At 39.3% G+C, this 16,901-nt stretch overlaps 1 protein-coding gene across 1 annotated transcript in view; it reads left to right on the top strand.

The window, feature by feature from the left end:
• Epac (Exchange protein directly activated by cAMP) overlaps positions 1–16,901 on the top strand; it is a gene marked incomplete at its 5' end in the record, with an annotated part of 1,038,330 nt that overhangs the window by 245,429 nt on the left and 776,000 nt on the right. The window lies entirely within an intron of this gene.

The raw sequence follows: 16,901 nt of genomic DNA, 5'->3' as shown, positions 1-16,901 counted from the left end.
CGTTGTAGCAAGCTTCGTAGACAATGTTCTGTCCTTTTGTGAGAAAGATAGCGTCTCCGCCCGCGGGTAGGAAGGACTTAGGTGTGTACCTTAAGAATTAGAAGGTCTTGGCGCTCGAGAAGATTCAAAATGTTTGCATCACATGTTAGAAATTCCCATTGAACTATGGCAAGCGGAAGAGCAGTTCTGAAGGAAGAATTGAAGGAAGAATGCCTAAATATTGTAACAATGGAGATAAGAAGGGAACGTGAAATAAAATGCTTCGCCCAACATGTTGCAAGAGTGCTTTGTTGATACTATGGTCAGAAAAATAGATTGTAAGTGTTGGTTAAAAACTTTAATCTGAGAAGCCTTTAGTCCATGAGTTACCTTGAAATACAGAATTTAAGGGGGAGAGATTGTCTCTGAGAATAAGAATGAGCAGTAACATCGGTTAAACTTCGAGGTAGCTTGGATGAGGGATCAGAGTTGGTCTGTCCTTTCAAATCTGAATGATCCAAAAATCGGTGCACAATAGGGAAAGCAGCAGGAATCATTGTCAAGTTCATGCGAAGTTCAGATGTATCGAAAGGGCCAGTGGGAACCTCAGGACCAGAGTCGTGCATCAAGTTGTTATGCGAACGCGGTACGGGATTCTTGGAAAGGTGGATAGAACATAAGAACATAAGAAAGAAGGAACACTGCAACAGGCCCATGCGGAGCAGGTCCATGTCCTCCCCCCGGATTAGACCAATGACCCACCCCCCGGATTATCCCAATGACCCACCCAGTCTGGTCATCCCCACTCAAGGATGGAGCACTGTACCAGACCCAGCAGCACAAGCTGGTCAGGTCCAACTCACACCCACCCACACCCACTCGTATTTATCTAACCTATTTTTAAAACTACACAACGTTTTAGCCTCAATAACTGTACTCGGGAGCTTGTTCCACTCATCCACAACTCTATTACCAAACCAGTGCTTTCCTATATCCTTCCTGAATCTGAATTTTTCCAACTTGAAACCATTGCTGCGAGTCCTGTCTTGGCTGGAAATTTTCAGCACACTATTTACATCCCCTTTATTTATTCCTGTTTTCCATTTATACACCTCGATCATATCCCCCCTAATTCTACGCCTTTCGAGAGAGTGCAGATTCAGGGCCTTCAGTCTATCCTCATAGGGAATATTTCTGATACATGGGATCATCTTTGTCATCCTCCTTTGTACGTTTTCCAGAGCATTTATATCCATTCCGTAATACGGTGACCAGAACTGAGCAGCATAGTCTAAATGAGGCCTAACCAAGGATATATAGGTTCGTTGATGTATTGGAGTCATGTGAAGATGCCGTTGAGGGAGGAAGGGGCCCGGAAGGAGGGAGTTCTTAGACGTTTGTGTCTGTGATAAGGTTTCTTTTTCTCTAAAATAAAAAAAAAAGTGTGAGAGGGTATAGATCCTCCTCAACGTCCAAGAGGTCCCTCGGCAGATGATGCTTGTAACCCGTGCCCCACCTTACCCTTCATGCCAATAAACCATCATCCACTGAGAGCATCTCAGTAGACAAAACAAAGGGCGGTTGGAAACCCGCTGAGAGGCATACCGTGTTTGGAACCGAGAGACTTCCGTCCCCTCGAGGTCACCCAAAGCCTCCCTCAGGAACTCTGGAGGGTAACTCAACATATCCTTTGCTAATACAGATTCCACGGCAAACACTACCATCGAGGGCCTCAATGGAATAGGACAGACAACGGTTCTCTTTCCTCGATCCAAGAACTATAATTTCCAAAAGAGGAATTCCTCAAAGGCCGAATGGAGGGAAAAAAGGAGGAAAGGGGAGGGATGGAGTAGGGAAAGCTGGGATGGGATAGATGGGGTGGGGAGAGGTAATTAAGTTTGGTTCGAGGAAGTAGACATTATTATAATCAAAAAAGAAGCGCTAAGCCACAAGGACTATACAGGAGGAAGTAGACAAAAATGTTTAATTCTGAAGATCAAGAGCCTCTTCACCACGTCAAGAAATGCTACTTGAATAGGAATTATATAGAAAATCCTACTTTGTTTCCCATAAGTGGATGGCAGACTTTGTAAAAAAGCCTTAAATACAAACATTCAGTAAAGGAAGGATATAGTTGTAGTAGCTTCAAGTTCTCAGGAACTGACCAGTGGTGGGCCAGCTGCAGGAACTGACCAGTGGTGGGCCAGCTGCAGGAACTGACCAGTGGTGGGCCAGCTGCAGGAACTGACCAGTGGTGGGCCAGCTGCAGGAACTGACCAGTGGTAGGCCAGTTGCAGGAACTGACCACTGGTGGGCCAGTTTTAGTAACTGACCAGTGGTGGGTTCGTTGTAGGAACTGACCAGTGGTGGGTCAGTTGCAGGAACTGATCAGTGATGGGCCAGTTACATGAATAAATCAGTTAACCAAGGTAAAATGTTGTATATGCTTTACAGGATATACTGATTCATAGCTTTCAGATAGTATACTGATCCATAACGCTATGCCACTGAGCAAATTCATATAATTTTGAGGAAAGTTAGTAAGGTATCTCATCGACGAAGCATTATATCGTATTTACTTAACTGTATGTGAAAGTTTTAAGAGCAAAATTCTCAAGAATGGGCCACTAACCAATATCACTAATGGAAAAAAAAACTGAATGTTTTTAACTATGACCATAATTTTTAAATGGGTGGTCAATGGAGGACCTCGGTCAGATAACCAAAAGCTCCAGTGGCGGGTCATCATCTGACTAAGACCACATCAGGAGACACTTTTCCTGTTTCCCGACGAACCTTACCTAACCTAACCTAACTAATCTTTAAGCCCCCTTCTCATTTCCACCCTCGCACTATTGCTCGAAGAGTACAAAAATAACCCCAGAAAGCTCCTGCAACAACTAAAACAGTCGGGGTATAGCCATAAACCTGGAAATATATCTAACATTTTGCTAAATATTGATAACGAGGTATGCCAAAAACTAAAGTGGCAAATTGTTTTATTTCATACTACATATCTGTCGCATCAACACCAGTAAGTAAACTGCCGATTGCATCGATTACCTTTAACACAGACTCCAATAAGTTTAAAATATACAACACTAATGAGGGCGTCACCCCGAACAGTTGTCAACTAATACATGTATCTTATGACTTCGTACGAGAAAAACCCAACTAAGAGCATCGCTCCAGATAACATCCCAGGTAAGTTCCTAAAAGATGTTGCCTCTGAATTGCCAATCCCTGTTGCACACACAATAAATTTGTCCATTGCCACAAATACTGCACCGGAGGGGTTCATGGAGGCCAGAGTTACTCCAGTCTTCAAGAAAAATAGTAGGTCTAATGTCAGCAACCATAGATCCGTTAGTATAACTAACGAAATCGTAATGACACGATTGCATACGAACTATACCACGGGCGGGGCTTGAACCCGCCGTCAGAGAGTCGTAAAACTTCAGATCGATGCGTTAGCCACTGGGCCAACTGGCTACAATAAGATTCATTCAACTAGGTATATTTATACACCATAGAAAGGTTAGCATAGGCACCACTGTGATCACAAATGCAAGTTTTTACAGACGAATCTCCCGTCAGTGTGGCCGTGACGAACTCTAGCTCAAGTCTCCTCAAAACCGTCATCATGAATCACGAAATCGTAATAACCTTCCTATGGTGTATAAATGTACCTAGTTGGACGAATCTTATTGTAACCAGTTTGCCCTGTGGCTAACGCGTCGATCTGGAGTTTTAAGAGACTCTGACCGCGGGTTCAGGCCCCGCCCGTGGTATGGTCTGTCAGTATACTCAGTGTGATATCCAAAATTGGAGAGAAGGACATATACTGTTAAGTATCTTAATGACAAAACATTCTCCATAGTTACCAGTCAGGTTTTAGGAGATCTTATTCGACCGACACCTCCCTCATTAATTTAATGGACTATCTGAGAACTGAAATGTCGCTCGGGAATTTCATAGGTATTGTAATTTAAACTTGCAAGAGGCCTTCGATGCGGTCAAACACAATATATTATATAAGAAACCACAAGCTATCGGCATAGGTTCTGTAGACTGGTTGAAGTCCTGAGCAACAGGAAACAAATTGTCAAGATCAACATCACAGAATCAGAACCCCTGCCAGTAGCATGTGGAGTTCCCCGGAGGTAGTATTCTGGGTCCTTTACTATTTTTGTATTGTGTAAATGCCTTTCAGTTTCAGCTGTAATCTTCTATTGTATGTAAATGGCAGTGCTCTGTTAGTAACATTGCTAATGTACTATCTCTAGAACTAAGAGTGCTGTATCAAATTATTATTATACCTCGGGCACGAAACATAAATTGAAAAGGATAAATAATTTTAATGTCCAGTGTAATGGGAAACCCATCATTTCAGTAACTTCAATGAAATATCTGGGAATTCCCTTTGACGCAAGCATGTCAGGAGAACTAATAGGGTACAGTGTAGTAAAGAAAGCAAATGCCAGACCAAAGTTACTCTACAGACAAGCACAGTGTCTACCTACCGAGGCTCACAGGACCCTATATCTAGCTCTTATACAATGAGTATGTAGGCCCGAATGAATTACAACAACTGGATACGCTGAATGTTGAAGACAGAGTAAAGCAACTTAAGTTAAATTACGTTTATAAAATTGCTCACAGTGTTCAAAATATCTTGCTGCCAATTTTGTTAAGGCTGGAAACCAAAGCAATTGCAGTACCAGGGGAGGGGCGAACAACTTTGTAATACCCACAGTCAGTGGCCAGGCTTCAAATACATTGTAGTGTACAACAAGAAAGGAGTTGAATAGACTAACTGCACATGTCAAAGCCTATCATAGTATGAGCCAGTTCATGAAGAGAGCCAAAAGGTATCTAATGAATATGTCTACAGAAAGGGAGGAGAGTGATTTCTTGTATATCTAACATACATGTACTGTGATTTGATCCTATATTTAATGTTAATGTAAATAACTAAATTTACCTTATCCCTACTTTTCACATAGTTAAATTATTTACCTGTTTTAACTTTTAAATATAAATAATTATCACAAGAACCCTAATGGAAATACAGTGGTACCTCGAGTTTCGGCCGTAATCCGTTCCAGAAGCTCGGCCTTAACTCAAATTGTTCGAAAGTCAAATCAATATTTCCCATAAGAAATAATGTACATCCAATTAATCCGTTTTAGACACCCAAAAATATAAGAAAAATTCATTTTTTTAAAGAATAACTATAGTTTTACAAAAACAAAATCATAAATACTGGTCTGGTATGACGGCCGAAACTCAAGTTACTGTTCAAAACTCACGACAAAATTTAGTCGAAAAAGTGACCGAAACTCAAAATGGCCGATACTTGGGGTGACCGAAACTCAAGGTTCCACTGTAAGTCACTTTGACTTTTTTGGGTTATCCAAGGTAATCTACACATATGCTGCTGTGTATAATAATTCATTAACTGTATAATATAGTATGTAATAGTATACACAACAGAAACCCTAGGTCAGAGTCGCTACAACAACTACCAAAAATCAGTGTTGGTAGTTCACACTTCATCTATTAATGAGACAATCAAAGAAAACTCCCTGTGCCAGTCCAGGTCTTTATCACCCAGTATCCAGGCGAAATATACTGAATAGATCGCTGTCCTTAAGACGAATTTGGAAACCTTCACCCGACTGTATATTGCGATGCAGGACGGAGAAGCAGATAGTCACTGGCTTAAGAACAATGCCTTTCCCAACCCTCATGAGGCTGATGCTAAGTTGTTGTATCCCTCAAGGAAGGTTCCTTGATGCTGGTGAGGTGCTCTTGATCTAGGGAACTGGATCTGTTTTCCAGTTCCCTGAATTAACCCTGAATACCTTCCATGCCCCCCACAGGCTCTGTATAATCCTACGGGTTTAGCGCTTCCCCCTTAATTATAATAATAATAAATTGTTTTCCTAAATACATATATTTTTTATAAATTCCTTAATCAAAATTTATGCTTATGATGATAATAAAGACAAAAATAAACTCTTATTTATAATAGGGGAACTAGACAGTGTGTGAAGCTGTAAAGTTTTTCTGAAATGTAATTTTTTTTTTTACCAAATTTGTAAAGGTTTTCTAGGAATTTTTGGAATTTATTACGAATCTTTAGATTTACTGACATTTTTAGAGACTGACTAAACTTGTGTTCGAATAAGGGATTCTTTTTAATTTAATAAATATCTGAGTTTTCAATTTATTAAGGGAATGATAAATATTTATTTTTAATAGCTTAATACATTATTATGAATTAACATAAAAATCTACTAGATGTCTAGAAGGATTCGATAGGTCAACCTACCGAACCTTTTTGTAGCATCTATTCCTGTTTCTGGGTTGCAACTGATTTACCATTATCAACTCTGCAACTCAGTGGGGCAGCAACAATTATTCTTTCAATAGCACTTGTAATTGGGTTTTTTAACACGGTTGCAACTATAAAAAGACTGAAAATTTCAATGACCCAGATGTTATTCTGGTCTTAAAAATATGTACAATGAAAAGTAAATATTTCGAATTAGTCTACAAATCACTAGGCGCACATTTTCTGTATTTATTAATTATGACTATTCAGTTTAAGTATATATTAACTTTACATATGCTCTTAAACACATTTGTATATATCCAGTACATTACGGTACGACATTGTACCCGAAAGTACTAGAATAAGTAATTTGTGTGTGTAGTGTACGGTTGATTCAATATACAATATGACTGACGAAACTAACAAGGCCCTATATGAACTACTTATCACAATAAGCACAGTTTGCTTGAACAATACAGTGACCAGTTTGTCAAACTGCGAGATACACAAAACACCTGGGAGCTTTCTGAACTTTTTTTGTAGTGAAAATTTCTTCAAATTCGTCAACGTCGTGAGACTAGGCTAAACATCTTGCTATTCTTAGTATGTTTAAGAGTCTCTGTTCAAAAAATTAACATAATTTGGTGTTGGAAAATCAGTCCGTTGATCACATTTAAAGTTTAGCACATCGAAGAAAGGTAAGTTGTTATTGATTTCACACACTAATGTTTGAGGAAAGACTTAATTGTTTTAATTAGCTAAAAATGTTGCTTTCCCAGAAAGTGAAAAATGTCGTGTAGGTTAGGTAAGGTAGGATTTGTCAGGAAACAGGACGAGCGTTTCCTGACGCCGGAGCTTTTGATCATCTGACAGAGACCTTCCACTGGCTTACCGGTCCACCTCTTTAAAAATTACTGTTACATGTAATGGCGTTGTGGAAAATTGCATTTATCTGTATGTATAATTATGTACATAATAATTGAGCATAGATAATTATTATTTATCAGTTAGACAAGTAGGAATTTGGGACACCTAGGTCGCAAAAATGTCCCCCTTCGATACCTACCACTGTCATATCCACAAGTTGCTCTGGACCTATTAATTAAATGAATTATACATCACCAGGAATTCTGGTAAATATATAAATTTGTGGACTGTATATTAAAAAGTGATTATATATAAATTCACATATGCATAACAGAAGGAAAATATATCTTACTATCACTCACCAATTTGACTGGATATTAAGTTGTATCATACTCAGAAAAACCTCACTAACTAAATTTATGAAAACACTGGCCAGAATTATACACAAATCTAGAGAGCTTATCTGAGGTTCCTGGAGCTGTCTTGTCCAGTCGTCTGATATCTCAAGTTATGCAGGAATGCACATCCACCAATTTTGCCTCCTATTTGAGAGGTGTCAACCCAATTTTAACCTCTAGAGCACGAAAATTCTTCACCATTCACCAACGTTTCTAACACAAATTCAAAAAACCAAGATGGCGAGTCTCGTCTGCGCAGACGCAGGCTTTCCGTTTTCTATGGCATAAATATTATTAAATACAGTATGGCCATCTATTTACATATAAATACTGAATTTCTGGAAAATATATACAGTATTTTCCACAGGCGTCTACATTTCTGAACCACTCTATACCAAGGAGTCTGATGACCCGCAGAAATTCCGTTTCAAAAATCTCCATGCAGAGACTGGGTAGTATTGGGGAAATTGAGCTTCCCTGAACCATCCAAGTAGAATTATGGAACAATAAAAAAAAAGCCTTTGAAATAGGGATAAATTTATCTTTGTGTCCACTACACTATGATGTTTCATCGTGGTGTAGGTGTGTTTTTATATTTATTAAATCTGTTAAAATTTTAGTATCTAATAATTAGTGAGAAATTTATGTTCACATATAACTTTCCAAAATTTATACGTTTTTCCAGTTTAATATGTTTCTTTAAAAAAATGTTTATGTAATGTGTACAAAAATTATGAACTTATGCTAAAAAAATCGGGCCAGTATTCTACATTACTTTATCGAGGCTATAGATGGGAGCCTGTATGCTTTGTATTAATGGTATTGTGGTGAAATTTTATTTTACCGATCTCTCACTGTTCCTCTCTCTAGAAGGAGGTGCCAGGTCCCAGGGTCACCGTGATCATTACCCCCCCCCCTCCCACCGATGGAGGAGAAGAGGGGGTTGTTTACCTCTCCCATCTTAGGAGATGCCGTGACTTACCATAACGTCTTTTTTTGATATATCTCAGTGGTCAGTGACTTGATGTGGAGTGATGAGACACTGACCCATTAGGTTTAGGGTCTCCAATTTATGTCAGTGACTGATAGTCTCGCATGTCTAGAGCATTCGTTCAGTGCTCTTCCATTTGCTGTCTTCGGCAGCTATGCCGAAGACAGCAAATGTTTAGCAGCGTTTAGCAGCGGCGTCTAGTGTGGAAGCACTGAAAGCTCATCTAAGTGGTTTGTGCATTTCTAGACCTAATTCGAGATTCACAGTCAGGTGTAGTGAAGGTGACCTTGTGGCATTATCCTTTCAGTGCGTATTACCCGTAGGTATCTGGATAACATTCAGACATAACGACCACTCATTAGGCTAGACAGGAATGAATGGATGTCTTCCCAGACGTCTCTAGCACTCTAGCACAGAATATTTTTTTTTATTAACACATCGGCAGTTTCCCACCAAGGCAGGGCGGCCCGAAGAAGAAAAACTTTCGTCATCATTCACTCCATATCTGTCTTGCCAGAGGCTCTCTTACACTACAATTATAAAACTGTAATATTACCCCCCCCCCCTTCCTTTAGAGTGCAAACACTGTACTTCCCATCTCCAGGACTCAAGTCCGGCTTGGTGGTTTCCCTGAATCTCTTCATAAATGTTCTCCCCTCCCTCCAAACATTCCTAGGCCGACCACTAAGCCACCTTCCCTCCATTACAGATTTATATGCTCTCCAAGTCATTCTGTTTCGTTCCATCCTCTCTGTATGTTCGAACTACCTCAACAATCTCTCCTCAACCTTCTGGATAATAGTTTTGGTAACCCCGCACCTCCTAATTTCCAAACTACGGATTCTCTGCATTATATTCACACCACACATTGCCCTTAGACCTGACATCTCCACTATTAAGTCCAACAAAATACTTTGTTCAAAAGTCTAGTTGTAGAATCACACACAATCGTATGATTACAAGCATTGATCTTGATATCAACCTTTTATTAAATGACTTACACGCAATGAAAAGCAACTGTAATTATTATACAGCAGACCAAGCAAAGACATTACTCAGAGCCAACAATAACATAATACAATGTCAGATCTTTGAGCAAACATTACGATGACCTTACAGCATTACTCAACTCTCTGCATGTCAATCATCACACTCACTGAAACGTGGCTAAAGCCTGGTGCTACAGATGTCTATGCCATTCCTGGTTACACAGTTATGCACAACTGTACGACAGACAAGCAAGGGGGTGGAACATCTATATACTACTCAGACCAACTTGTATGTATCAATAATTCATGCAAAAGGGACGAACATGGAGAATATGTAATAGCTAAATTTAAATCAAGAGACTTGCAAAAACCCCTCAGTCATAAACACCTACAGAGTACCACAGTCGAACATTTACCATTTTAGTGACAAATTGGGAAACATAGCTGATGTGCATATGAACAAAGACCACTTACTGCTCACAGGAGATTTCAACATAAATCTCCTACATGACCAGGACCCACAAGTAACCGAATTCACAAACACTATGAGTAACTGCTTGTTGCCACCAACAATAACAAAACCCACAAGAATTTCTGAGACCAGTGTATCATTATTTGACCACATCTGAACTAACGCAGTATCCCCTTTCAAATCAGGCATTATCACAAACACCACAGACCACTACCCTACCTTTCTCATAACCAACCTAGGTATATTGCCCCAAGACACTACTAAAGTTACCTTCAGACTACATAATGAGACAGCAGTTAATAACTTTATAACAGTTATGAGTAACATCGACTGGAATAATGAGCTAGAAACATATACAGATACTGATGAATATATTACTAATTTTCTACAAACAAAAAACCATTACATCTATAACAAGCATTGCCCGCAAAAAAACTAAACAGATCACAGCGAAGAGACTAAACAGTCCCTGGCTAACACCCAGCATCCATAAATCCATTAACACAAAGCACCTATAAGAAAAACAGTATAGAATGAGCCGAATCAGGGATTATTCTTAACGTTACTCGTCAGTCCTTACCAGCCTGATAAGGTCAAAAAAACTGTATTATGTGAACAGATTACATAAAAGGTTATATGAAAAAATCCTGGAAAACCCTGTCTGAAATTCTAGGAACTAAAATGATATCCAAAAACAAAACACTCTAATTAAGAAATTCAGATGAACCCCTACTCCCACCAGCTGAAACAGCAGACTCAATATTTTCTTCTCTACCGTAGGAAAGACACTAGCGAGCAAAATCCCAAGCTCAAACACCCGTCCATCAGACTACCTCACGGGTACCCTACCCGAATACACTATTCCTAGCTCCAACCAACCCAACAGAAGTCTCGCTCATCATCAACACCCTTAAAAACAAGGCAGGAGATATAAATAACTTACCACCTTTTACGTACAAAAAAAAACTTCTCAAGTACTGTCACCAATTATTGCAACACTCTTTAACAAATCCATCGAATCCTCAACCTTCCCATCAATTCTCAAAATAGCGAGATTCACCCCGATTCACAAAGGAGGAGATCAAACAGACTTGAATAATTATAGACCAATATCTAACTTACCTCTTCTCTCTAAATTCTTTGAAAAATTAATTCATAGGCAGATCTATTCCTACCTCGTCTCTCAAGACATACTCAACCCCTCTCAGTTTGGATTCAGGACTGTTAAAAGCACAAATGATGTTATTGTATACGTGCTAGAACTAATATACACCGCTCTCGAGAAGAAAGTACTGTCACCAATTATTGCAACACTCTTTAACAAATCCATCGAATCCTCAACCTTCCCATCAATTCTCAAAATAGCGAGATTCACCCCGATTCACAAAGGAGGAGATCAAACAGACTTGAATAATTATAGACCAATATCTAACTTACCTCTTCTCTCTAAATTCTTTGAAAAATTAATTCATAGGCAGATCTATTCCTACCTCGTCTCTCAAGACATACTCAACCCCTCTCAGTTTGGATTCAGGACTGTTAAAAGCACAAATGATGTTATTGTATACGTGCTAGAACTAATATACACCGCTCTCGAGAAGAAAGAAATCCCGCTGGGAATCTCTATTGATTTTACGTAAAGCTTTTGATACAGTCGACCACGATTTGCTGCACATTAAATTAACACACTATGGTATAAGAGGGCACTCCCTGAATTACCTTAAGCCATATCTTAGTAACAGAAGACAATATGTGTACACAAATGGAGCTAACTGTTTCACACAACCAATTACAGTTGGGGTCCCACAAGGAATTGTTCTTGACCCTCTCCACTTTCTCATTTACATCAATGACCTACCGAATGCATCATAACTACTCAAACTCATATTATTTGCAGATGACACAACATACGTCTTCTCTCACCAAAACCCAGTCATACTGGCCAACACTGTTAATGCTGAAATGCAGAAAATATCTACCTGGATGATGACTAACAAGCTTACACTCAATATTGACAAAACTTATTTCATTCAGTTTGGAAACAGAGCCACAAATGTTTCACTTAACATACATAGCGCTAAATGGATCACCCATCACAAGGCGCAAAGAGGGAAATTTCCTAGGAATCCACCTTGACAGTAGCCTTAATTAAATTCCAGACCCATATACAACAATTTTCCAAGAAAATCTCTAAGACAATAGGCATACTATGAAAGATACGGTACTATGTTCCACAATCAGCTCCCCTTGCACTGTATCATTCACTCATCTACCCTTATATCACCTATGGAATTTGTCCATGAGGATCAACAACATTAAATCACCTAAGACCACTAATAACCTAGCAAAAGGCTGCAGGCAAAATGATAACAAATTCCCACTCCAGACAGTATACTCCACCAATATTCAAAAGTCTGAAACTACTCACAGTAAAGAACATCCATACTTACTCTTGCGCGTACTACATACATAGAACACTACACTCAAACATAAACCCTTCACTCAAACTTCTCACCAACCTTAACAGGACGCACGACGATAACACAAGACACAGATCCACACCACACTGTGTAAGAATTTTATGTACGTAAAGAGCCCCAAGATTTGGAACTCATTACCAGTAAATGCTAAAGTAACCTGGTCTGAACATCAATTTAAGTCTCTTCTCAAAAGCCATCTTCTCACCCTAAACTAAATATTAAATACTCAATACTTAAATTAAGATCTCTCAATTACCTAAATCTTAACACTTCGAAATTTAAATACCCAAAGTTCATACATAACTTAATGCTACATATTAAGTAACATTCTCATACTGTAAACTGCTTTCACCAACGCTCAATATTATATTCCAATAAAATAACTTAAATATTTACTACTGATATATATAACCTATAAAATACCTTCAAATTGTCATAATGTAACTTGAGTTAACGTAATGTCTGCTTTAAATAAAAACAGATGTTCAACTTAAACTATGATAAATTTCTCTAGTATTAAGTAGTCTGTAAGCCATTAATTTAGTCTGGCTATAATGCCATGGCATGATAGTGGCTCTCTTTGCTCTGCAACTCATTATTGTATCTACAGAATCAGTCTCAATGTAAACTTGCAAAGAAATAAAAATTGTATTGTATTGTATTTCTCCCCACTGAAACTCTCCTACCCCTTTCAGCTTTGTTTCGCTTAGAGCTACGATATCTAACTTCTTTTCATTCATAACATTAGCAATCATCTCTTTCTTATCAATTGCACAACATCCACGCACATTTAAGCATCCCAGTTTTATAAACTTTTTCTTCTCTTTTCCAGTATCTTCTAGCTCATTGTATCACTAGCTCATTGCTCCCGGCATTTAAGTCTCCTCATACGGCATGCATGGTTTATGGACTAAAGATTCTTTTCCTCTTCCCCAGGGAGAATAGATGTAATAAAGAAGAACAAGAACTATTAAGACAAGAAAAACCTAGAAGTGTATATATATATATTATTTTATTATTATTATTAACACACTGGCCGATTCCCACCAAGGCAGGGTGGCCCGAAAAAAGAAAAACTTTCACAATCATTCACTCCATCACTGTCTTCCCAGAAGGTTGCTTTACACTACAGTTTTTAAAGTGCAACATTAACACCCCTCCTTCATAGTGCAGGCACTGTACTTCCCATCTCCAGGACTCAAGTCCGGCCTGCCAGTTTCCCTGAATCCCTTCAGAAATGTTAGTTTCCTCACACTCCAACAGCACGTCAAGTATTAAAAACCATTTGTCTCCATTCACTCCTATCAAACACGCTCACGCATGCCAGCTGGAAGTCCAAGCCCCTCGCACACAAAACCTCCTTTACCCCCTCCGACCTTTCCTAGGCCGACCCCTACCCAGCCTTCCTTCCACTACAGACTGATACACTCTTGAAGTCTTTCTGTTTCGATCCATTCTCTCCACATGTCCGAACCACCTCAACAACCCTTCCTCAGCCCTCTGGACAACAGTTTTGGTAATCCTGCACCTCCTCCTAACTTCCAAACTACGAATTCTCTGCATTATATTCACACCACACATTGCTCTCAGACATGACATCTCCACTGCCTCCAGCCTTCTCCTCGCTGCAACATTCATCACCCATGCTTCACACCCATATAAAACTATACTCTCATACATTCCCCTCTTTGCTTCCAAGGACAAAGTTATTTGTCTCCACAGACTCCTAAGTGCACCGCTCACCCTTTTCCCCTCATCAACTCTGTGATTCACCTCATCTTTCATAGACCCATCTGCTGACACGTCCACTCCCAAATATCTGAATACATTCACCTCCTCCATACTCTCTCCCTCCAATCTGATATCCAATCTTTCATCACCTAATCTTTTGGTTATCCTCATAACCTTACTCATTCCTGTATTCACTTTTAATTTTCTTCTTTTGCATACCCTACCAAATTCATCCACAAACCTCTGCAACTTCTCTTCAGAATCTCCCAAGATCACAGTGTCATCAGCAAAGAGCAACTGTGACAACTCCCACTTTAATTGTGATTTTTTATCTTTTAACTCCACGCCTCTTGCCAAGACCCTCGCATTTACTTCTCTTACAACCCCCATCTATAAATATATTAAACAACCATGGTGACATCACACATCCTTGTCTAAGGCCTACTTTTACTGGGAAATAATCTCCCTCTTTCCTACATACTCTAACTTGAGCCTCACTATCCTCGTAAAAACTCTTCACTGCTTTCAGTAACCTACCTCCTACACCATACACCTGCAACATCTGCCACATTGCCTCCCTATCCACCTTGTCACACGCCTTTTTCAAATCCATAAATGCCACAAAAACCTCTTTAGCCTTATCTAAATACTGTTCACTTATATGTTTCACTGTAAACATCTGGTCCACACACCCCCTACCTTTCCTAAAGCCTCCTTGTTCATCTGCTATCCTATTCTCCCTCTTATTCTTAATTCTTTCAATAATAACTCTACCATACACTTTACCAGGTATACTCAACAGACTTATCCCCCTATAGTTTTTGCACTCTCTTTTGTCCCCTTTGCCTTTATACAAAGGAACTATGCATGCTCTCTGCCAATCCCTAGGTACCTTACCCTCTTCCATACATTTATTAAATAATAGCACCAACCACTCCAAAACTATATCCTAACCTGCTTTTAACATTTCTATCTTTATCCCATCAATCCCGGCTGCCTTACCCCCTTTCATTTTGCCTACTGCTTCACGAACTTCCCCCATACTCAAAACTGGCTCTTCCTCACTCCTACAAGATGTTATTCCTCCTTGCCCTATACACGAAATCACAGCTTCACTATCTTCATCAACATTTAACAATTCCTCAAAATATTCCCTCCATCTTCCCAATACCTCTAACTCTCCATTTAATAACTCTCCTCTCCTATTTTTAACTGACAAATCTGTTTGTTCTCTAGGCTTCCTTAACTTGTTAATCTCACTCCAAAACTTTTTCTTATTTTCAACAAAATTTGTTGATAACATCTCACCCACTCTCTCATTTGCTCTCTTTTTACATTGCTTCACCACTCTCTTAACCTCTCTTTTTCTACATATACTCTTCCCTCCTTGCATCACTTCTACTTTGTAAAAACTTCTCATATGCTAACTTTTTCTCCCTTCCTACTCTCTTTACATCATCATTCCACCAATCGCTCCTCTTCCCTCCCGCACCCACTTTCCTGTAACCACAAACTTCTGCTGAACACTAACACTACATTTTTGAACCTACCCCATACCTCTTCGACCCCATTGCCTATGCTCTCATTAGCCCATCTATCCTCCAATAGCTGTTTATATCTTACCCTAACCGCCTTCTCTTTTAGTTCATAAACCTTCACCTCTCTCTCTTCCCTGATGCTTCTATTCTCCTTGTATCCCATCTACCTTTTACTCTCAGTGTAGCTACAACTAAAGAGTGATCTGATATATCTGTGGCCCCTCTATAAACATGTACATCCTGAAGTCTACTCAACAGTCTTTTATCTACCAATACATAATCCAACAAACTACTGCCAATTCGCCCTACATATCTTGTGTACTTATTTATCCTCTTTTTCTTTAAATATGTATTACCTATAACAAAACCCCTTTCTATACAAAGTTCAATCAAAGGGCTCCCATTATCATTTACACCTGGCACCCCAAACTTACCTACCACACCCTCTCTAAAAGTTTCTCCTACTTTAGCATTCAGGTCCCCTACTACAATTACTCTCTCACTTCGTTCAAAGGTTCCTATACATTCACTTAACATCTCCCAATATCTCTCTCTCTCTCTCCTCTACATTCCTCTCTTCTCCGGGTGCATACACGCTTATTATGACCCACTTCTCGCATCCAACCTTTACTTTAATCCACATAATTCTTGAATTTACACATTCATATTCTCTCTTCTCCTTCCATAACTGATCCTTCAACATTACTACTACCCCTTCCTTAGCTCTAACTCTCTCAGATACTCCAGACTTAATCCCATTTATTTCCCCCCACCGAAACTCCCCTACCCCCTTCAGCTTTGTTTCGCTTAGGGCCAGGACATCCAACTTCTTTTCATTCATAACATCAGCAATCATCTGTTTCTTGTCATCTGCACTACATCCACGCACATTCAAGCATCCCAGTTTTATAAAGTTTTTCTTCTCTTTTTTAGTAAATGTCTACAGGAGAAGGGGTTACTAGCCCATTGCTCCCGGCATTTTAGTCGCCTCATACGACACACATGGCTTACGGAGGAAAGATTCTTTTGCACTTCCCCGTGGACAATAGAAGAAATAAAGAAGAACAAGAGCTATTTAGAAAAAGGAGAAAAACCTAGATGTATATATATATATAT

The sequence above is a fragment of the Cherax quadricarinatus genome, chromosome 17 (assembly GCF_038502225.1).
Source record: "Cherax quadricarinatus isolate ZL_2023a chromosome 17, ASM3850222v1, whole genome shotgun sequence".
Classification (NCBI taxonomy): domain Eukaryota; kingdom Metazoa; phylum Arthropoda; class Malacostraca; order Decapoda; family Parastacidae; genus Cherax; species Cherax quadricarinatus.
This window is presented reverse-complemented; position numbering and strand designations above follow the sequence as displayed.